The sequence below is a fragment of the Lissotriton vulgaris genome, chromosome 11, assembly GCF_964263255.1.
Source record: "Lissotriton vulgaris chromosome 11, aLisVul1.2, whole genome shotgun sequence".
NCBI classification, from domain to species: Eukaryota; Metazoa; Chordata; class Amphibia; order Caudata; family Salamandridae; genus Lissotriton; species Lissotriton vulgaris.
The window spans coordinates 867,783,405-867,807,245 of record NC_141699.1 but is presented as its reverse complement, the minus strand read 5'-3'; the positions used below and the strand labels follow the sequence as shown (position 1 = coordinate 867,807,245).

Genomic DNA, 23,841 nt, shown 5'->3' with positions numbered 1-23,841 from the left:
CACTACACACGTTATTGTACTCGGCCGGGCGGCGGAGGATGCTGCCGCGGGTCACCCAGGTGGTCTTTATGATCTGGAGGCAGGCGCTGCGCCGTATGGGTTGGTGGGGCAGGCTGACAGCTGAAACTTCGCTGTGGAATAACGATCGGCTTCCGGCACTGGCCTCCCTGTCGGGGTTTGGTGGCTGGGACGCCATAGGGATTTACTCCCTTGGCCATGTCCTCACAGGGACCACCCTCAAATCCTTTCAGGATCTCAGCTCCGAATTAGATCTGCCCAAGACCCAATTTTTCAAATACCTACAATTCCGCCATGCACTCGCGCAGAGTCTGGTGGGGCTGGACCAGCTTCCCGACTTCAGACCAGTGGAGGCCAAGCTCTTCATGGGGGACCTGGGAGATAAAAAAGTTTCCAAAATTTACCAGACGCTGGTTATTCACTGCTCTTCTTCTCTCCGGTCACTGAAGGCCTCCTGGGAGACAGATGTTGGCCCGTTAGATGAGGATGACTGGAGGGAGGCCCTTGAATCCCCCCGCGGGGCTGCCATTGCTGTGCGACTCAGGTTCATACAGTTTAAATACCTGCATAGGGCATACTATACCAGGGAGAGACTGTGGAGGGCAGGCCTCATTGCCGCTGCGGAATGCTTGTGCTGTGGTACTGAACTGGGAACGCTGCTGCATACGGTGTGGTCTTGTGTGGGTCGGACTCGATTTTGGAATGGGGTGTGGAATTGTCTGTCGGAGGTGTTGGGGTGGGATCTCTCCCGTACACCCAGACTGGCCCTCCTCCATGTCCTGGAGAATGTTGGAGGCAACATCTATAAACGCCACCTACTGTTACTGGGTTTGGTTGTAGCAAAGCGTGGTCTGGCGAGAGCCTGGAAGAGCGACCGTGCCCCCCCACTTACCGCCTGGAAGGCGGGCTTAGACTTTATGGGATTGGAACTGCCGGTGTTTGAGGCCAGGGGGTGCCCCCGGAAACATTATAAGATCTGGAAGCGGTGGGCAGACTACAGGGGACTGACTTCTGAACCCCCAGCTGATACGGAGGATGTGCCGCCTCTGGAAGGGGACCTTGGGCCCTAGGTCGATACCTGATACCTACTTTGCCTTACCTGTATATTTGGTGAAATGTGAACACGTGCACTGGGTTAGGGTGGGATAAGGGGTGGGTAGTTGGGGACGGGAGTTGGGGTATGTTCTTGGGGGTGGATGGGACGCGGGACGGGGAGGGGGGTAATTTTAATTTTAGGCTCTCTGTTCATCCTGATATATGTTTATTGTGGACGGTATCCTCCTGATTGTGGAGAACTGTACCTATGCTCTGCCTAACATTTAAATAAAGACGGTTGTGAAAAAAAAAAAGGCAGAAACTTTATTTACCAAAGGCAAGGATGAACAATCTCTCAGAGATACAAAGACAACATCAGCTAAGTCTTCATGGGAAAATAATTGAAAAGAACTGAAGAGCGAGAAGGAAAAAAATTATGTTTTTAAAGACAGCCCCCTGGGGAGGGTAGCTTTATTTAAAATGATGATTCTCCCCAGGTTCCTGTACGTCCTCCAGAACACACCCTTCTGGTATTCCAAGGTCTGGTTCAAGGAGTTGAACAGTCTAATCAAGTAAGTGTGGCTTTGGCAGTCTCTCAGATTCCCTCTTATGACAGGGGCATGGGAATGACACCTATATCTGTATTTTCTAGCGGTACGTCTGCTAGTGATACAGGATTGGTTTAATGGGGGCTGGTAGGACAGCCTACAGGATTGAGCCGAGTGAAATGGAGATAACTGGCGTCCAAGCCATGCTATATGGAGAACCCATTCTGACCAGACTTCCTGGGGTGACGCGCTCAGTGCTTCTGGCATGGCGGGCCTCGCTCCGCCACACGGGGTGGTTGGGGAAGCTGACCCAGTGCACCCCCCTTTGGCAGGGGGCCTGGCTTCGGGAAGTCAGGGGGCTTTTAAATTTTGGGTCCTTATTGGTATCTCCCAATTAGGGGACGTGTGGTAAAGAGGCCACATGGTGTCCTTCCAGGTGCTCCAAACCTGCTACTCCTTACATTCCTCTCAAAACTATAAATAGCTACAGTTGACACGCCCTCCTCACACGCATTACAGGTGACACTAGGCTCCCGGAATACAGCCCCCCTGAGGCTCAGACGTTGATCGGTGACTTGGGAAGGTGGGGGGGGGGGGGGGGTCTCCCGAATTTACTGTAGTATAGTCAATAAGATCTCCACATCGCTAGACAAGTTGAGGGATCAATTGTGGAATGGGTGGGTCCTCTTGGCGATGTGGACTGGCGCAATGCCCTTATGGCCCCCAGAATAGTTACTGTCTCGGCCAAACTCAAGCTGATTCAGCTATACTACCTACATGCAGCGTACCTCACTGGGCTGGATGAGTCCAGGTCTGACAAGTTGTTTTACAACACAGCTATGATGGTGGCCAAACGGGACATTGTGGCTGCCTGGATAAGCCCCAATCCTGCCGGCCTAGAGAAGCGGCGAAGAGGGGTGGACTGGTGTGCAATCCAAGAGAAAGGCATGTATACAGCATGCCAAGAAGTACCGTAGAGTGTGGGGGAAGTGGTTGGGGGCTGTGGAAGGTCCCGATTGACTGGAATACAAAATTTTACTAGGGTTTTAAAGGGATCTTGATTGGGGGTATAAAGATGAATTGACTGTATTTATGTCTGCGATTTCCATACTTTGGCTGATTTGTTCTTTATTTTTAAAAATCAATAAAATGTGCTTAAAAAAAAGGCAGAAGTGAAAGCAGGGGTGCGCATGCGCACCCGCAAACACGCGAGTGGTGCGCACACAGCACTGCCAACCGTGAAAGTAAGCGCGCTCCAGATGGCGCCTTGGGCGCTGGCAGCTGTGCACGTTCATGCTCACGTGAATGCAAGCAATTCAGAAGACAAGCCAATTTGACTTTAACTTTAATCATGGTGGCTTGGCTTTAGAATTTAAAAAAATGCAACAAAAATATCACACTATTTAAGGAACAATGCTCTACGTTTGCCGCACTTTGAACGGGGACCGTGCACTAAATTATTACCCTACAATTAATAGCTGTAAACCTTACGACTCACTCTGGCTTGCTAGTGGTAAAGGTAATTAGGTTTACGACAGTGCACAGAGTGCAAGCCTACACATCTCTAATCCAACCTTCGGTATTTTTAAGCAAACTAAGTGGGATATCCCATGCACCCATCACTCACTTTGTGACTTTGATTAACCGCTTTTTTTCGTAAGGGACAAATACTGGTCATAACTGAATGGTATGTGATAACTATTGTGTCATTGTTACGATATAAAACCAATAAATTAGTGCGATTACAAAATAATTTAATTCTGGATGTTAGCATGACAGTGCTGGCTTAATTGGCTGGTAATGGACTTAGTTATTACACTTCAAAGTCTCTTAGCTATTTCAGGCACTTTAATATTTGGCACCATGAAATGGAACCATCAACAACTTAATATTACTATTTTCACTCTTCCAGATTGCCTTGATCCTGAATCACTCTTCAAAAGTATACCTGTCGAACTTTTTCAGGGACTCTCCTTAAATTCGGAACAGCAAATCTTGAAAAGATTAACAGCCACCAAAACAAGCATTTACAATGCAATGGTTTCGCCTTTGGAAAAGTTAGAGCTATTGGCATTGTAAATGACAAAATTTGTATTTATGTGTTGGTTTTGAAAATGGATAAATAAATGGCAGTGTCATTTACATTGCCATTAGCTTAATCTCTGCAGTTCCTCTGCAGTGCCTAGCACTCCCTATTCCCTCTGCACTCCCTATTCCCTCTGCACTCCCTATTCCCTCTGCACACTCACTACTCTGCACACTCACTACTCTGCACACTCACTACTCTGCACACTCACTACTCTGCACACTGCACAAAGATCCGTTTCAATTAAAATAAAATAAAACAATGTGTAAAAGAATTATATGAAGTAATCTTCCTCGAGTTTTTCTAGCACCCGATTCTCTCCCTTCCTTCCCCCTTCTAGCTCCCCACCTCACCTTCTGCCCACACTTTTTCAGATAATGCTGTGAATGGGTGCAAGTATTTATTTTACTTAATGCAGTTTTATATAGCGTAAACTTTTCTAGCACCTGATTCTCTCCTTTCCTTCCCCCTTCTTGCTCCCCACCCCACCTCACCCTAATCAGGGCATATTACTGCAGAGACACCATTTGTACACAAACATAGCACCCCACTGCCCTCTATGGAAGTACCACCGAAAAAGTGAAAAATTTTCGGCAGATTAAAGATGACATATGAACCCCCATACCGATTATTTTAATGTTTCCATCTCATTTTGCCTCGTTTGTGTGAAGGTACGTTGAGTGGAGTAAAGTGATCTATAGTTACTAAGGCGACATTCCATTCGATTAATTTATACGGCTCAAAGAAAACTATTATTGTGCCAGCAGAACAGCTTTATACTGTAACCACTACATCAAGCCCAAGGAGAAAGCAGATCAGCAATGAAGCAGAAGGTAAATTGTTGGAGCAGTGCAAACCTAAAACCATCTTAGTACAGGATGAGTTGTGAACATAAGTGTAGCAGAAGCAACTAAAAATAAGTACTGTCAACACCAATAGGTCTGGCTTAAATGAGCCAATACAGGCCCGAACAAACACAGTTTGCATGCGTTGCATACACAAATGCTATTCAGCACATTAAAGCTAGTCCTTCTGGATTTGCCAATACTGGAACAAAACAAAGGATGGGTTTTTGCATATAGCGCACACAGGAGATAGAGGTAACTTGAAAACAATGATTTAATATACTTTTCAGTATTTGCACTTTTCTGATGCCTCGTGCATCCCAATGGAAGCACTTTCTAGAGTGGAATGCAGCAGGACACAGCCAATGGCATGTGGTGAGAAAAACACTTGTAGATCAATACAAAGCTACGTATATTTTTAACAATATGGCTATGCAGCCAGAATCACTAACAAAATTCAATCAATACCACTAATTCATGCATCCTTTCCAACATTACAGGGGAGCCATTTGCTCCCGTTATGTGAAATGCACTTATCATAGGCTCCAATTTCAGAAACAGCTGTGGGATGGACGTGTCCAACCTGCCAAGGTCAATCAGCCCAGTGAATGAAGTATCAAGAACAATGCCATATTGGTGTGAACAGCCCCTGTCTGCACTCATGCCTAGTCTTCACAGGCACGATCGCGCAAGTGCGACTCTAAAAATATACGAGCCCCTTTTCTTTTTTTAATTTACCAATCCGAAAATGGTCTTGAGATTAAAACAAAAATAAATAGTGAGCAAGTGAACTTACACACACACTCATTTATATCACAGCACTTTGGTGAAAGGAACTGAAGCACACACGGGTGGAGGAGCAACACGGAGCACAATGGAGAGCAACAAAATGCGCAGGGGAAAGAAGTACAAGCGACAGAGCAACAGAATGGCATGGTGGGTGCATACTTACAGATGGAAGAACAAAATACAGAGCAGAGAGAAGCACGAGTGAGAACAAAAAACATGCGCCATCACGGGGTTCTTAATAAAAAAAAAAAATTAAGTAGCTCCCTAAAAGCTAGCAGTGAAGGACACGCACAAGTTACGCTTAGGGGAAATGACAATGCGGCATCATTTACATTTTTGACAAATAATTCTGATTTAGTGACATAATTTGGCCCACCATGCGTCAAAATCCTAGTGGGACTGACAAAGCGAAGGCAAAGATCTGCAGAGGGATTGGGAGCCATCACTGTGATAACCCCAAATGGACACAGAATTTAACCTATTTTGAATAATTCATGGCTTGCTGTGAAATACGTGTTTTTTTACCACTGTATTTTATGCCATAAAAGCACCTAAACCGGTATATATACATACACTTGAGCATTAGTTTCCCAAGAGCCAGCAAATAAAAGGCTGGAACTTAATTCAGATTCCAAAATGTTTTGTTTGTGCGAGTTTTTTTTAATAATGGACCTCTATACGAAGGTTTAGACATGGCAAAGTCACTATCCATGGGTCGAGTGAACATAAAAGGCATTCTTAGCACAAACAGCTGGTTAAGAAATTTTGCCTCCAGCTACTTCAAATACAAATTTACAATTCGCTAAGTAAAGTACTTTCATTTGGGCTTGCAGATCCAGCCAAAAATCTCCAATACCGGCCACCACAGCAGAAACTCCTAGCACCACAAGATTAGGCGATTTGGAAAACATTTCTTAAGCCGTCAAGAAGATGTCTTTTCAACTCTTCAAATCCCCTACCACCTCCAAGAGTGTCTCAATTCCTCCCCATGATAACTAGGATAGTCTTGAACACCAGCAACCTGGTTATCTCAGTGAAATACAGCAATAGTGCGTCTCTGGCTACCAGTGGAAAAGGATACAGAGGTATATTCCCAGTAACCACTGGCTGCCCTCGGATTCCATTAAAGGTCTTGTAGATATGCTATTCCCTAGACCATATCACTTGCGTCAGGAGACAACAGAGGTTATTTGCACCTCCCTGGCCTGGCCAGACCCAATTTCAATGGACTCTACGTGCGACAACGTGGCTGTTGGATTAGCAAATAACACATTGAAAGACCAAACAAAACCAGGGGCTCAAAGTGCAAGCCAAGAGCAACCGAACTGCTGGGATCCCGCCAGAGTCCTACAAGCAAGCCCCACTGCAGACAGAGCAACATGCTTTCGTCCGGACGGTGTGAAAGGTGAGTCCCTTTAGAGTACAGCATGCAAATAGGCACAGACATCAGGAGAAGAGAGACTGCAGAGTAAACCGGAGGAAAGCACCTTACCTTGGCTGAAAGCACCGGCGTGTACTGACTGAGTGGAAATGACATCTAAACATGCGTGTCACGTGTAGTAGAATGTAATTCGTGCCATTTCTTGTTTGGGAAGATTGCACATTAGTATGGATGGTGCTTTGAAATTGTGAAGCAAGCGTTTATATCAATTTCTGTTCTAAATATTTTAAATAGACTTGGACAAGACAAAATTGCATTTTGAAAGATAGTTAGGTCGCTGGCAGATGGACATTAGCTCCTGTGTGTCTTTAACATGCCAGCTCCTTCATGTCTGTTTAACCCTTGCATTATGGAGGAAAGAGCCTGCCCGGGATCCGGTTGGTGTTTGTTTTCGCTAATCAAATAGGCGTGTACCTCTACACAGGTTTTCTAGGTTTCTCATTCTACCTGCCTTTCCTCCCCACTATTGTCTATTTTTCCTTTCTACCTGCCACTCTCTCCTATCGTTTTCCTTTCTTTGTACTCTCTTCCCCTCTTCTGTCTCCTACTTGCTCATAACACCCTCCTCCCTTGTCCCTTCTCTCGCTGACATCTTTGTGTGTCACATTTCTCGTGTGCCCCCTACGGTCGTCCTTATCTATTTTCTCTCCCCTCTTTCTCCAGTTCTGTCATTTTTACCTTCAATTCACTCTCTTCTTTCTTTTGATTCCTCTCTCTTTCAAACCTCTCATCTTTCCTCCACTCCCACTATAACCACGAGCCCTCACCAAAGTGTAAACACAGAGCTAGGCCCCAGGCTGGCAGTGTAAAAAATAATCAGAGCCTGTGCCCCGGTGCCACCGCACCGGCTGCACCGATGCTAGCTACGTCCCTGTTTGGCAGTGTACCTGAGTCTGGCTGTGCTGATGCGTGTTTTGTCTGTCTCTCAGTCTAGGTTCGGGCTGGAAGCAGGCTCCATGTAAGCACCCTCGCCCCAGCTGCGAGTTTCTCAACCTCTGGCCGCAGTTCACGACTCCCCACGAGGGAAGACACTTGTCAGTCAGCATGAAGGCGCACTCCTGCATCCCGGCGCTGCTGCTCGCCCTCGTGTGTGCCCTGCTGGTGTTAGGGCAGGACAGCGGGTCTTCCAATGGCGAGGCCCCGGCCTCGGGGGCTGCGGCTGCCCCCGTGACCTCGGCAGCGGGTCTCGGCTCGCCCTCGGACACCTCTAATGTCGCTGCGCCCCAGAACGGTTCGAAGACGCTGAGGACGGCGGGGTCCAGGCCCCTCTCCCCTCCCATGTGCACTTCCGGCCGGCCGCGCTAGGATTGGCCGGCCGGCTGAAGAAACCCCCGAACGGGGATCGAGCAGGCCCTGGGTCCTAGTGCCTCCCACAGGGCTCGGGGGGGGGGGGGGCGCGGGCGGGAGAGGACGAGGGGGGCGGGAAAGGTCACGGACGTCGGGAGGGAGGCGGGAAACGTGGGGACGGCGGGAGGAGGGACACAAGGCAGGACAGCAGCAAGCACGGCCCGGCCGGACCAGACTCGGGGGCGTTCCCGGCGGCGCGTGACGTCGCCAAAGCCAAAGAATCTCGGGAACGCCCCCGTGTCTGGTCCGGCATTGATGGACAGGCCCCTCGTCCAATGGCTAGGCTCCATTTATGGAGCTAGCCAATGGGACGGGGGGCGTGTTCCATAGTGCTTACTGTACTCAATAGATTTCTCTGGAGGAGGAGCCTAACGGCTCCGCCCCCCAGCGAAACCTAAAAAGCAGACTCCATGATGTTGCTTTCTTCACTCCTATAATAAATCAACTGCCTCTGTAATAGGGAAACTTTAATGGTCGTTAGCCGAGTACATAATTAAAGTATGCCGAATATTAACGGAATACTTGTAATCGAGTGCCTACAGCGATGACTTCCCCGATGCTTTCAAAAGCTTCTACCTTTAAATCAGAATAATGATCTATGCAAATTAGAACAACAGGCATAGAGTCCCAATGATGTTAACTGTACAAAGGGCAATCTCCGGGCCTGTGAATTTATGAGCTCTTTGACACTGGAGGACGAGGGTCTCTGCACAAGAGATTGTGGGAACTACGGTCTACAGGGCACTAGAAGCCAAATGTTCACATTCCGGACATTTAGCGAACTGTAGTCCATCGACATCTGCTGCTAAAAGTGAACAGAACCATTGCCTTTGAAAGAAAATGTAAGTAAATAGGGTAACAAAGAAATTTCAATGTAAGGTCCAGGTATAATAAAACATAAAATATATTCACATCCAATTTAGAATGGAGTTGGTACACTGTCATACTAACCACACTCTTATGTTATTTTCTTAAGACTGGATTCTCTTAATGGGACTTTCAATTGATTACCTACCCCCCCACGTTCTTTGTGTTGCGCAGCCACTGATTTCCTGCGCTGTCTAAAGCGATGTGACGAGTTTACATGATTTACATCCCTGTTTACAACAGCACTAGAAGTCTGGTGATGGCAACATTACTAAAACACGGGTGTTGTGTCCTGTTGGACACGGTTGAATGCTTTGCTAGCCACTCCCTCGAGGGTTGGCCCCACACTCACCTACACCCATCCAACACAGGTGCTACCAATTAGGGGCCCTGCTAATAAAGAAGCCCGAGTGCGCGTACTTGTGGCCATTACCAGCAACTAGGTCTCCGGTGTCGGTTTATGTTGCTTTCAACAGCATGTGGGCCTAGAGTCCACCGATATAACACTGGCGACGAAGCGGGTCTGTTCTTGTTTGCCTCCTGCGGCGTTCCTGCTGGGCGGTCTGTGGCCGTGCTTCCACTGTGCTGCCTGCGGCGGTCTGCTGCTGGGGAGGGTGCCTGTGATTGCTTGCAGCTGACGGTGTTTCTGCTGGCAGGAGAGGAGAGACAGCTCGATGAGGCCGGCCCGGAGGTGCTCGTGGGCTCTGTGCTGCCGTTGCGGCCGTTTCCTGTGGAGGAGGGGCGCGCTGACCCTGCCTCATGTGAAGTGGAGTTGCCGTGCCACCTGTAAAGTGCAGCTCAGAGTGCTGGCTAGCGCCGATGCATGATTGCTTGAAGCGCCTCTGCAGCCTTGTATCCGGCAGTCGCGGTGCAGGGGTGATGTCTTTCTTCCTGCCATGAAGCGTGAGGTGCAGGGAGGTACGACGACTGGCCAGCTGGGAAGGCGAGGGCCAGATGCCGCATCAGATTTCCAGGATGCCTGCACCCGCATTCTCATGTCCTGCACTGCTTGGAGTCGTTCTGGTGAGAAGGAGATGCGGTGAGTGCGCCAGTACCCGTGCTGCCTGTGTGCTAGGAGGGTGGCGCACGTTACAGAGGCCGCAGCTGTGAGTGGTTGCAGTCCCTGCGCAGATTTCTCTGAGGGCCCTGCTTTGTGATTCGGAGAGTGCACCTCTTCGCCCATGGCGGAGAAAGCAGCCTCACCTGTGCAAGCCCTGCAGCTGTAGGGTGTGAAGCAGCCCGAGGGAGCTACCAATTGTCCACGCATTGGTGTATTAACTGCAGTGCCCAGTATTATTACCTCGTCTCGTGAGGACTGTGTGTTCCGGAAGTGTGTGATTACCACGAGCACCACGTAACTCCTGCACCCTCATTTCTGTCTTGTATGCGGGTGGCTACCTGTGAAGCGTTGCCGGCAGTTCCTCTTTGCACCGCACCCTCAGTTGTTCAAGTCCCCCCCTCTTGCTGTGGTTCAAGTCTCCTGGACGGTGCTGAGGAGGCAGGGCTAGGGCCACGTGCGGTGATGAGGCCGTAGTAGGATGAGAGCTGCTGTAGCCCGGACAACAGAGAGGTGATTGAAGTGCCACCTAGTAAGTTGCGGTTTTACTTTGCTACACTCCCCGTAAGTGCTCGTAGACGAATGACTGTCTGAATTAATACTTCAATTCAAGTGGTGAGATTTGTTATCTGAGAAAGAAATGTGAATGCTGGAGAATTCTAAAAATAGGATCGGCCGGCTGAAGAAACCCCCGAACGGGGATCGAGCAGGCCCTGGGTCCTAGTGCCTCCCACAGGGCTGGGGGGGGGGGGGGGCGCGGGCGGGAGAGGACGAGGGGGGCGGGAAAGGTCACGGACGTCGGGAGGGAGGCGGGAAACGTGGCGGACTTCGGGAGGGAGGCGGGAAACGTGGGGACGGCGGGAGGAGGGACACAAGGCAGGACAGCAGCAAGCACGGCCCGGCCGGACCAGACTCGGGGGCGTTCCCGGCGTCGCGTGACGTCGCCAAAGCCAAAGAATCTCGGGAACGCCCCCGTGTCTGGTCCGGCATTGATGGACAGGCCCCTCGTCCAATGGCTAGGCTCCATTTATGGAGCTAGCCAATCGGACGGGGGGGCGTGTTCCATAGTGCTTACTATACTCATTAGATTTCTCTGGAGGCGGAGCCTAATCGGCTCCGCTCCCCAGCGAAACCTAAAAAGGATGGTAACAACTACTAACATTCATGCTTTGTTTATCGATAATTCGTGTAGCAGGACCACAAGTGATGAAGCGATGATCAAATGTAGTTTCCAACAACAATACAAGGGCATGAAGATAAAACCGACCCCATTGTTAAATGTCATGGGTTAAAAACAGACATAACTCGTGTGCTTGATAAACAGTTTTCTGATTTCATAAATAATTCATTTTTCTTAAGACCAAACCAAGTGCCATGAGTTTTCAGGCATGTTACAGCCCTTCATGACGGAAGACTAGACAGAAGTGTATCTGCAGAAACCTGCATTAACGCAGAAACCTGCATTAACAGAGCCTCATCAACCTTACCATACACAATTAAATCCATTCCAGACGTCACCCAAATCGTTCTAAAAACTGATGGCCCGGAATATCTCTACATCTCAAAACGTGATGATTGCTTCCACACTATAAGCATAGGGGTGAAGAATAACCGTCTAAAGCTCACCACTTCAAATGTCAAGTGAAAAAATACCAGCCCAGTCTTGCAATCACTCCATTGGCTACCTAAAGTGAAAAGGACAATGTCCAGTGCCCTGTGCTCTGTCAACAGAGCCTTCCAAGGAAAAGGAGCATTATACCTTCAAGGTAAATTCAAACACTGCAGGACACTGTGCTCAAGGCTCACAAGACTTATAAATCACCTTATCATAAAAAATCTATTGGAGGCACCGATTTCTCAGTACAAGCCACTAAGCTCTTGAGTCCACTACCAGCAAACAATTTAAGCTCACAGAAGCATATACACTCTAGAAGACCGTTAAAAACACAGCTATTTCCAACATAGCTAAAACATTCACATCCCCGGGATAGATCCTAGAAAGAATCATCCCTTCAAGATCAATCGTAAGTGGACAAGTGGAGAAGTGTGGCTCAATGGTTAGAAGCGGCAGACCTTAATGCGAAGCTCTGGCCCAGGACCAGGGTTAGATTCCCGCCTCGGCGGGTCTCAAGCTCAAAAAATCCTTGGACCTGATATTCTCGCCTCAGCGCCTATTCTTATCATGGGTCCCACGCTGCGACTCTGGGCAATAGCTTGCTTAATCTCCACGTCGGCCCCAGCAGCACAGGGGATGCCTGGCTTCACCTTGGGGGTGCCCAGGAGTGGACACTGCACATGGAAAGCCCGGAAGGGTTCCTCTGCGGTATGAATACAGCGCTACGAGGCCTGAGGGTAGAAGTGCGCTATATAAATCCAATTCATTTCATTACAACTCACAAATGGGAAAAAAACTAACAGGCAAACCATAGGTCAATCCTTCTTGGTTTACCTGCACTTACATACATATATGGTCAAATTAAGCATCACATTTCTACCAGACACTAAAACACTCTGCATTCAGCAAATGTAGCACATCCCCATTACACTAATGTAAGACATCTGCAACAAGTCCATCACCAATACTGTACCAGCAGAGACACCAGACATCATCAAATGAACAGGAGTCGAAATAAATGAAGACATAAGTCACATATTGCTGGTCAATCAGAGAAATTTATGGAACACAACAGCACCTTTAATCATTACACATGATATGGAAACACTACTCGCATAGGACTACAAAACAAATCCTACCTACGAACCACGGGCCCTACACAGCGTGGCCAGCTGGCTATGCAGGTAAGCACTCCACATAGGGAATTAAAACCCTATATAAAATCAGGTCATAATACAGTGGTCTTAACCAAGATCACATGCATGCAGTGGTATATGCATGTAATTCTAATTCAATATGTATTACATTTTTAAAAGGCTCTTGTAGAAATGTACTGCTTTGTTTCAAGGTTTAGTGGATTTTAAGCAAGCCAGACAATTTCTATGGCACCAGCAGCCTTCCCTGCATTGCTATTAACTTTGCCCTTATTCATACCACCTAATGAAGAGATTGTGATAAATACAATTTTACATGGCCCACAAAGCTACAAAATGTTACCTGAGGAGGTTGGTAAGTCAGGGGATTACTGAGAAAAGTTGAAGACATGGACTCATCAGAAATGGGGCGTGCCCAAGACAAGCAGCAAAATGCACAGTATGTTGGAGAATTAAAGACAGGCTAGTTTGAAGTACCCAGAGACAGTATCTACTATTAACATTCACCACAAATTATCAGAAGATATGCAGGTTGAGAAAGGACCATAAGAAATTCACACTGGAAGGACAAGTAACAATACCGCAGTCAATTATTCAGGAGGAAATTTTTTGCTTAGCTGAATACATTTGTAAACCATTTTTAAAATGTGTGGCGTCTCTTTTTAATAAAATGTTTTCATTTATTTTCATTGACTAGGATGGAGAAAAGGGTGCAAAAACAATTGCAGAATTTATCAGATATTCGAAAAGATGCATTAAAATCACATCAATCGTTGGTGAGATTGTAGTAGGACCATCCCACAGCCCGTGTAGGGTAGCTTTTAATTTTGCACGCAAATTCGTAGTATTCATTATCCACAACCTACTGAGAATAATTTTCCACTAAATTATTTACATTGACTAAATTAAATGGTTGAGACTTCTGCCTGCCCAATTGGTACAATAGTAGAATTACAAGAAAACTATTGTTGGAATCTAACAAAGTGGAAAATATTTTGCTTTTCTAAATTGGAAGATTCAGCGCAGAGGATGTATTACAACATCAACATGCAATTTCAGTCACGGAGCATGACCAAGGACTTCATAAAAACCTCCTGGGGTATGCTGTCAAACCTATCTGGTTCATGACACGCCTTGCGTGCCAACAACCATCACTAAATTAACAGTCCACTCGGTGCATTAATCAGGGAAATTAAACATTCATGTACAAACAGTCTTGAAAGTTGCTGCAGCACTTGGTCTCTTCTGCAAAATATTCTCAACAATTTACAAAGACAGCTGCAATTTCTACAACTACCGGTCAGAGTTCTTACGCTTTAAGGGAAGGTAAAATCTATCTAGTGGTTAACTGCCCAGGTCAAAACTAGAAATAAGAAGTGCAATACCGTATTCAATATTATGAATGGGCTTTTTAATTGTTCCAATCCAAGTAGATGTTGACTTTGTAATTGGGTTTCACGGTGGCTTTGGTCATTTGTGAAACCTAACTGAAAGTGAAAACTTATTTGGGTTAAACATAGAACCATGTATTCATATCATCTGTGTCAGCAAAATCAGTTTAACATTCCTGCTCATGTGCCACAGGAGGCAGTGCTACACTTTACTCTGAAAAGCACTGCATCCTTCAACAAAGCTTGTAAGTATTTTTTAAAAAATCAATTGGTGGAAGATAGACTAAACCACCACAGACCCACTAAAACGCCATGGGATGCGAGACAGATCTTCCAGAAGAAATTGCTGATAACAAACAGTAGGTACATATAACAAATTACACCTACACCAAACTCCCTATTCTCACAGGGAAATACATTGCAGGCTTTTAAACTGACCTGGATGACAGCTAAACCATATATTGTGGCAACCGCAAACTCAAATCATCCTATGGCAAATTTGACAATTTACTCCAGTCTTTTTCCTTTGAAATCTAGTAACGGCAATAAAGGCTACAAAAATAAAATAAAAGACAACGTACCAATACAAACAAGCACTAAAAATGCAATAGGTCTCCCCTTCTATTAAGTTAAAGCCATTTACGGTTTTCCTTTAACTTATTTTTTTTATGTGGGTGATGTGAGAGTCTATTGCTGTCATTTTTCAGAGAAAGGTTTTGTTTTGTTTCATGAAACTCAATGTTTTTTTAGATCATAACAGGACCTCATATACAAAAACGGAAGGGTGTCACAGATTATTTGCACTAATATTAGTGCGCTGCTGCTGTGTACACTACTGAGAATCTAGCCCAGTGTGCCCAGCACGGTCACTGACCCAGCCAAAGAGGGCACGAAAGAGCTGAAACTGGCTCAGAAATTCATAGCTGTTCAGAACAGGGTCCCCGAAATATGTTTGGGCCAGGACCCCCAAAATCCATCCTTCCTTCCTGACACAAGGTCAAATATAGCCACACGGGTCATCAAGCATGCTAAACATGAAACATTCTCAAGCATGTTCAAACATAATTAAACATGGTGGTATGTTTGGTGAACTTCAGCCGTGCTCGCACCTAGTCATGGGTTCTCAAATGTTGTGTCACACTTTCTTCAGAAATGGGTTGTGGTTGCTGAAGGGAAATACGATTCATATGTTTTAGGCCACCGTACAGTAAGAAGACCACGTCTGATGACTACAGCAGAGTACCTACATGATACACGAGACTGGCAGGTCACGTGCTAAACATGCATTACATTCATGTCACAAACCTCAGAAGTCTGAGGGCCTGAAGCAGAGTCAGTAGATGGGCACTTGCAGTTCGTTGCAGCGGGTGCGTTAACCTCCGCCACTAATCTGAGCCCATAACGGATTGCTGAGTCCAATCTGGGCAAGAAGGAAGAGCGCGGCGCAGTCCCAAACAAAATATTACTGCGCCATAAAAGAGCATTATAATAGTACTGCGCGTGCCTCGAGGACACGGTGTGACATTTTTCGAGATTTATTCCCCATCATTTGTTTTTTTGCAGTTTAAGGTTGTCCCTTCTCCACTCTGTCGTTTTATGTTTTGCTTTTTTTGCCATTTCTGTAACTATCACTACCCAACAGTAACAATAGCTGCCAACTATACTGCAAAGCGTCTAGTCACCCTGATTGCACTCTAGTGTGCGCCATACCAAAAAAACTAGAATCCATTCAGAACACAGGATCGACAAAGCCCATGGGCTGTGACTTAGCAGGCGTGTAAGGCAACACACTTTGTCCCGGTGCCTGTGGCGGGTGAAGCTGCAAAAGACCATTCAGTCTCTTGGCGGCGCATTTTGTCCTCCTGTGTCTGGCAGCTGTGAGATCTCAGACTCCGCCTCCCGCAGTAAAATCCCTTCCATTGGCAACTCAAGCCATCACAGTCGAGCCCACCTCTTATTGGGACATCGAACGAGAGCGAGATAGCTCGGTGGGTTGGGAGCCTTCTGCAGAGATCTCTTGGAACCCTCTTGGAACCCTGCACGTGAGGGATTGAAATCCTGGCATGCACAGCTCAGCATTTCATCCTACTGAAGAGGACACTGAGCACCATTCACTAGGCTACAGCAAGATTTTGTATTTAAAGTTCACAGAATCAACTTGGTTTGTAGTGTGTGCGGATCAATGAATTAAAGACAGTAAACGCGCAGACTAGTGAGTTTACCAGAATCAGCCTTGAATGCTGGAAAAGAAGCGGTTAGTAACGTTAGCCAGAAAACAATGTATTTACAACCAGTTTCGTGCAAAGCACATTTTATTTTTACCCTTGAAACGACTACTTAAGTACCAGGAGAGAGTTCTTGGTTTAAACAATTTTTTTTTTTAAAACAAACAAGCATTAAATCATGTCACGGAAACCAAGATGGTGTCGGCCTGTCCAGATGGGACGTCCGAAAATTAACAGGGCGGGAACAAAAATCCAATTGCCAATCACACGCGATCATTTAACAAGCGCTGATGCAAACCAATGGAAAAGAGGTGTGGGCTCCGAGGCCCCTTCCGAAACTGTATTGATTACAAAAGGCCCTTGCATGGCGATAGCAGCGCATGCGCACTGCTAACACCAGGCAAGTTCTAAAAAAACGTTATTTTCTCGGCTGCAGAAATACTAGCAGAAAGCTTAATATATATACACATATATGTGATTTTCAGATCGGTTCAATAGAAGGGCAGACAGAAACCCTTCAGCGAGCCGCCAGCATAAAACTTATGGATATGAAAAAATATACATTGGTCAGCTGATCGCTCAGTAAACAGAGATCACTGTAGACTAATATGAACATTTAGGTTACCTTACTATTAGAAAGAAACAGCAGGGCCAGTGAATAATATCCCCCCGTAAAACCTGAGCAATAACAGTGTGCATTACACAACTTCAAATGTTTTCCTCTGAGAACTATTGAAAAACAGGCTTAATGAAATCCCAAGGTCTAAATACAGGGGTGCAATGCAAGACCTGGTGGCACAGGAGGGGCCGCTCAACCTTTTAAGGGGTTCTTATTTAGCCTAAGGCAAATTAATACTGCAAGTATAGGGGAGACTACGGGACCCAGGACTCGAGTCAGGGTACCACACGGGGGAGACTACGGGACCTAGGACTCGAGTCAGGGTACCACGCGGGTGGACGGCGTCCCCCCACTTATTTTACCGGAAGCTAGATAACTGGAGCAAATCAAGCCAAACATTCACTCCTTGGCCTCTCTGGGGCGAGATTGGACCTCATTCAGAACGCTTCTCACTGTGCTGGCTTCTCTGATGCAATCGCATCTAAGGGGTGAACCAGAGCCGATGGTGCAAGCCACCTTTTGTGACGCCACTTCCTGTCGTGACGTTCCCCCCCCACTTTTCAAGTCTCGCCTGAGCCAATGCGCTTGCAGATTGCTCCGGCGAGAATATAGTAAGCGGAAAAGAAAAGTCTACCAAAACGGCTGCGGATCGCATACAGTTCATGTGATCTATGCGCATGCACACCATCGCCAGCCATATAACGCACCACCATTTGTCTGTGCCTTGGCATCAGACTTCAAAGGCTGCCGCTCCCCCACCACAGCAATGCAGAGTGCTTGTTCCGGGACAAAAGTGAAAGCCTACCGTGCTTGTTTACAGTAGCCTTGCTCCTCAAATGCTGTTGCGGTGTTGCCATCTCTCTAGGGACACTGTGCTTGAAAACACTCAACTTGCTAGCTGCAATGCTACATCCCCTATGCTTTGCCTCTAGACACGTTGATCCCTTGCAGACTGTGCTGACTCTGCCCCTCCTGATTCTGAAACTGACCAACGCAGTCTCTTCTCTCTGTCTTATGATGTCTGCCCTCCCACCATTTACTTCGGACCCCCACACCCCATCACACCACTCAGGGACACCACCACATCACCCAGGGACACAACCACATCACCCAGGGACACCACCACATCACCCAGGGACACCACCACATCACCCAGGGACACCACCACAGTACTCAGCCCAACCACATCACTGTCCTTGCTTGCTACCAACAAGCATTGCCATAGCCAATAGGACTCACATTAGGAAAGTGTAAGCTAGTGGCTTTGTGAATAACAATGCTATTAATTTATATATTTTCAAAGCCAACACATTAAAAATTTGTCATTTACAATACCAAAAGCTCACACTTTCCTAATGCGAGACCTATTGCATTGCAAATGCTTGTTTTTTAGGACTTGTGCCCTGACAGGACCCTCTACATTCTGCAGGGGGTCAAATTTCGTTACGCTGCTGGCCTACAACCATCTACACCAGAACCCAGCCCAAAGCATTTCTCACAGGCTTCAGGAGGCAATGAACGGGTGTAGAGTCCTCCTCTAGCCCCCCACCCCTCCAAAGACAGGATCGACTTTTCTTGCGGTTTCAGTTCTTGAGAAAGGCTCCAGTGGAATTCAGGTCAGTATGTGCAATTAATTTCAGCCCCTTCTAAAAAAAAGTTTTGCGCAAAGGCTTTCGAATACCACCATAACCTTGAGGTTATGACATTTGTTGCAAAAAGCTACAACTATTGACAAGGCCAGTAGGTCTGGCCTTGGCAACAATACCTTTTTTGCCAAGCATACGGAATAAAAATAAAAATATTAAGAGTGCAATAAAGCAAACGCCTCAAGTGGACTGATCAACTTGCCCATGTGTTAAGCTAAAGCTATCTCTAGGCCAGCCCAAAAACTGTAGTATAACATAAGTGCAAAAAATGGCACCTATCTTAAGCTGTGTCACAAATTAAGACAGGCCGAACCAGGTACACTAGAATCTCTAACCTGGAAAGAAATCAATGAGACTAACCCAGGGGGAACATTCGGCCGCCTCTTGAATGACTATATTCACCAAATGTCAGCTGCCGAACTTTGGGCCCTTAACCCCAGTCAGACCGTTTTTAAAAATATAATCAGTTAATGTGTAAGAATGAAATCTCTGGCTGCAGACAAAGCTCTAGTCACAAAGCGTAGTCATTCCTGGGCAGTAGTCAATTCCTACAAACGACTAACCCCTGCTGCCTACCTCTCCACGACATTTTCACTTCATCCAAAAGCGCTGTCTGATTGCTCTAAGAATGGGAGATTGGCGCTTTCTTCAAAATCTACCCACCTGGCGCCGCAAGAAGGAGGCCACAACATGTAGAGGATGCGGGTTAGCAACTGAAACAATTTTGCACGCGGTCTGCCTCTGCCCTACATTTAATTCTCAACGCAGGCGTCTGCTTAAGCCAGAATGGAACAGGCGGGGGGGGGGGGGGTCGGTCCTGTAGGCATGCCATTACTGCTGCTTTGTCTTTAGATAATATTATTTTAAACATAAATTTGGCCAAATTTATTCAGCAAGTATACCGTAACCTAGATAAAATGGACACTGCTGAGGTCTCTGCTCATCGCTAAATCTGAATATGCATTCTAATAGAACTTGCAAAGACCGGAAGGGCTAAACCTCAAATTGCAATGTTTTAACTGGCATGCTTTAAGCCACATTTTATTGTTCGCTTCTCTTTTAATCCTTCTTTTATTTCATAAAATTGTATACAATGTGATTTGTGCGACCTTTTAAAGATAGGTTTTATATCTAAATAAAGGAATTATTATTATTAAGGTTATGACATTTGTTGCAAAAAGCCACAACTATTGACAAGGCCAGTAGGTCTGGACTTGGCAACAATACCTTTTTTGCCAAGCATACGGAATAAAAATAAAAATATTAAGAGTGCAATAAAGCAAATGCCTCAAGTGGACTGATCAACTTGCCCATGTGTTAAACTGTTTTTAAGGAAAGCAAGATGTGAACAACACACTAAGACTCACGGGTGAAGAGGGCTGACGTAAAGCTCCTCTGGGTAGGTATATTGAATGGTTACGTAGTATTAACTAAAAAAAATCGCGAGGTTAAAACTAAACTAAAGCGATCTCTATGCCAGCCCAAAAACTGTAGTATAACATAAGTGCATAAACTGGCACAGATTAGAACGCTTGACCACGTGGAAGATCCACCACTGACGTAAACAGCCCTCGTGAAATAGGTGGTTCCAAATGCCAATAAACCATTTAATTTTCCGAAATCTGCAGAAATATCTGCAACATTGATAACGAACATGACAAACTAATCAAACAAATTTCCCTCGTGTTTAAATATCTGGAGAAAAAAAACAATCACGTGAGTGAGTGTGAATAACTTCTCAACACCATACTTTCTACGTAAAATATCACGTAACAAAACGGGTAAAGTCCTATAAACTTAAAAGCCACGTGAACGGCCTTTCTCGCCACTCTTCACAACGAACGATTACAGTTTAAAGTACGTAATTAAACTTCCTTATTAAAACAAACTCGATGGCATAAAAAGATGTACTAAAGAAGACGTGGCTCTGTTGAAGAAAGTGTGTTCGATTGCAGGGGCTAACGAAAAGCAAAACTAGCCAAATGAAGGCGGGGCGAAAAAGTCATTTTAAGAAACGATCCTCCCTCTTCTCAATCCCTCCTTCCGCGGTTTTGCCAACGTCACCACTTCCAAACCCAGGTTAGTTCAAACTACTAATAACTTTTTAGTACCCGCACTTGTTGGTGTGCAGCCATTTGGAAGTCAACCTGTTATACAAAGTGGCTGCATTGCCCAGGAAAGAAGAATGTCGACTTTGGAAATGCAATTAGACTGTTCTGGGATTCGTAGGGGTATGAGGAGTACAGCTCGCTACCGGTAATTCTCTACAGCTGAGATTTCAATCAGAGGGTGTATTGAGGGATGGTGGGGTTAGTGCCCCTAGTGGTGAGGGACAGACGGTTTATCATAAGACCAGTCATTTTACATTGAGCTTCGAATCTGCATTTAACAAGCATTAATTCTGCGGATGAACCTTGGCACACAGAAGGAATCGCGATTATCATGTCTCTATGGACAGAGAATGCGGAAAAGGGAATTGTAGCCACATCTCGACTACAAAAAAAGCTTCCGAGACGGTAATAAAAGACTTTGACGTGAGCAAGAGAGGACACTAACCTACCAAGAGTTCAGAAATAGCCCAGGGTCGGCACTCTAGGGGAGTAAACTTGCACTTTTCCAGAGATAGTGATTTAGTATTATTCGGGTGAGCAGCTAGTGTGCACCAAAGACTACTTCCATGGAGGATGAGTGAGCTTCCCAGCATTGTACGTAAAAAAGGCCCTCCATGCGAGTGATGCAGTTTCTGTGGGCATGGGTAGAACTCCTTTACATCATAAAACACCTGTGAATGTAGAGATCGATATAGACACCCTGGATCCAATTTAATACAACAGTGCTGTCTTCAGCAGCAGCTCAAATGCCCCTATAACGCTATTTGATAACGCCATTCATGCAGAAAGGAACACTCGTAGCCTTCATGGAGTAGTGTTCGGTCACCTAGTTTCGGTGGAGGTGCACTGGTCTTAGTCTGAGGGAGGCCATTCCCAACGTGCGTTTCTGGACTAGGAGGTAGTGTCATCTGCAACAGCAGCACTCTGCCTTTAGAGGCGAAGGCACAAGCATTCGAGTAAGGAGGCGGCGGGGGGCTAGAGTTACGAACCGCTACACTCCACCCTCAAGGTTCTTCATCCGGGGATGTGGCAGCCTTCGTGGCCTGCTGTCCCATTCCTGCATAGGCGGCGGGAGGAGGTGAACTTGTGGGGTGAATAGCTCAGCGTACTAAATCTCGCCACTCGACGAAACAAGAATTCCTTCCAGCCCGCTCCCCTAGGTTTACATAGTCCTATAGCACCATAAACACATCTTTCGGGGACACATATTGACACCCTGATCACAGACACGGATGTCAGAGGCTTTCACTGTCACAACTTTACGCACCCCAATACCATCGCTGCCCGCCCCCAACCGGTGTTAACTATAAAGATTTCCGTACGAACCCCCCACTTGTGCTGTAACGAGGGGAGATCATACCCTTTCCCGTCAGTCTTTTCGCTGAGGGGAGGAGTGACCTTCGCTTCTTTCTATCCGACGAGTCCTCTTATCTATCTCCCCACCCACCCAAGACCTTCGGAGAGGAAACCTTAAGCCCTTGATTTTCCCGGGGGTCTGTACTCACTTCGGCCGGGCTCCACTACCGCTCGGAAAAGCTGAGCGTGCTGGAAAGCAGGGCCGCGGCCTGCTCCGGGTATATGGGAGAAGGTGGAGGCCAATCCCGGAGAGACACGTCAGGCCGGCCCCAAGAACACGCTGCTTATGCCCGCCCCGAGTGCAAAGTCCGCCCCGCCAAGAGCCCGCCCACCATCTTCCCAGCTCCGTAATGGGGGCGGCCCCAAAACGCGGAAGCTCCTCCCACGGGTCAACCCAGCCGCCTGAGGCGGCAGCCTGCAATTCTCCTTAGGGTTGTTCCTGTGACTGTTTTTTTTTTTTTTCCTGCACTGATAACAGAGCTCGCGATCTAAACACCCCCAAGACGGAGGTCAGTATAAAAAAATACTTTATTGGTATGACTCCTCTTACCAGTGTTGCAGAAGCTTCTTGTTTACGGTATTTTGTATATTGGTGAGATACCTTCTGAGTTTTTGAAATTAAAGCACTATTAAATCGATTAACAATCACACCTCCTCTATAGCGCTTAGAAACTGACGTGTCGGGTGGAGCGGAAGAGAAAAACAAAGATATACTTTGTATATGGGAATGTGTTATAAAAGAGAGATAAATATTTAAGTGTATTGATGTTCGAGCAATTAAAATCATTACATCTCGACGAGCATGCACAAAAGTATTGCTTCAAACTTAGCACATTCATTACCCCACTGTAGGAAGCTGACTCTGTGTACTCTATTGTATCGGACTGTTTTGTACTTGTATGTATATAGCGCCTACTATCCCTGACGAGACGCCAAAGCGCTTTTTTCAGCGAGTAGTACACTACTCCGGAACCCAGAAAGGATTAGTGGTGAGTTAGTATATTGAAATATGAAATACATTTTAGAGGTGGACATGTTAGTCTGTTATTTGGATTGAAAAGGATAGTGGAGGGATAGAAGAGGGAAGGATTTAGACCTTTTTGTTTTGTTTTGGAGGTCATAGCTGCAGGAGTCGGAGGGAAGGCTTTAGAAAGGCTTGTTTTGAGGGAACGGAATAGTAAGAGGTATGAGATGATGCAAGGAAGGGTAGAGTAGGGAAGAGTTTAGAAAGGGTTATTTTGGGTATCAGAGTAGTAGTATGGGGTTTGGGATGAATGAGACAGCAGAGTCAAAAATTTGCTAGCATTCGCGCCAAGAATTTTCAATTCTATTAAGGACACAGAGGCGAGGATTATGCTTCTCAAACTTTACTGCATCAACACAGCAGCCAATGAAAATATATTATTTTCGCAACAAACAATAATTTACTACAGTTCCCATGAACACCATGGTTATAGGCACGCGCCCATAGTCCATAAGACCCTCTGCGTGCGTTACACATCCTCTTTCTTTGAGGCGAAAGTCCATTGCATGAACCAACACGAACTCCAACATGGAAGAATAACTTCAGCTCAACAGCTTGACGGCCATCGTCTCTTAATCCGACTTTTTCTCAGCTCCTGGAAAAAAGGATAACACCACCGTAATCACTGAAATACAGGGTGGGCAAGCGTATGATATACAGACATTAA

At 46.3% G+C, this 23,841-nt stretch overlaps 1 protein-coding gene across 4 annotated transcripts in view; it reads right to left on the bottom strand.

The window, feature by feature from the left end:
• Nucleotides 1-22,453, bottom strand: part of HDLBP (high density lipoprotein binding protein) — a 955,902-nt gene extending 933,449 nt beyond the window's left edge. For 2 of the 4 annotated variants that reach the window (XM_086944014.1, XM_086944016.1), the window contains exon 1: nt 22,300-22,453. The gene's annotated coding sequence lies outside the window, so the exon portion shown is untranslated. The remainder of the gene's footprint in view (nt 1-22,299) is intronic. The other 2 variants (XM_086944015.1, XM_086944017.1) reach the window with 1 other exon arrangement.
• Nucleotides 22,454-23,841: the final 1,388 nt, after the last annotated feature.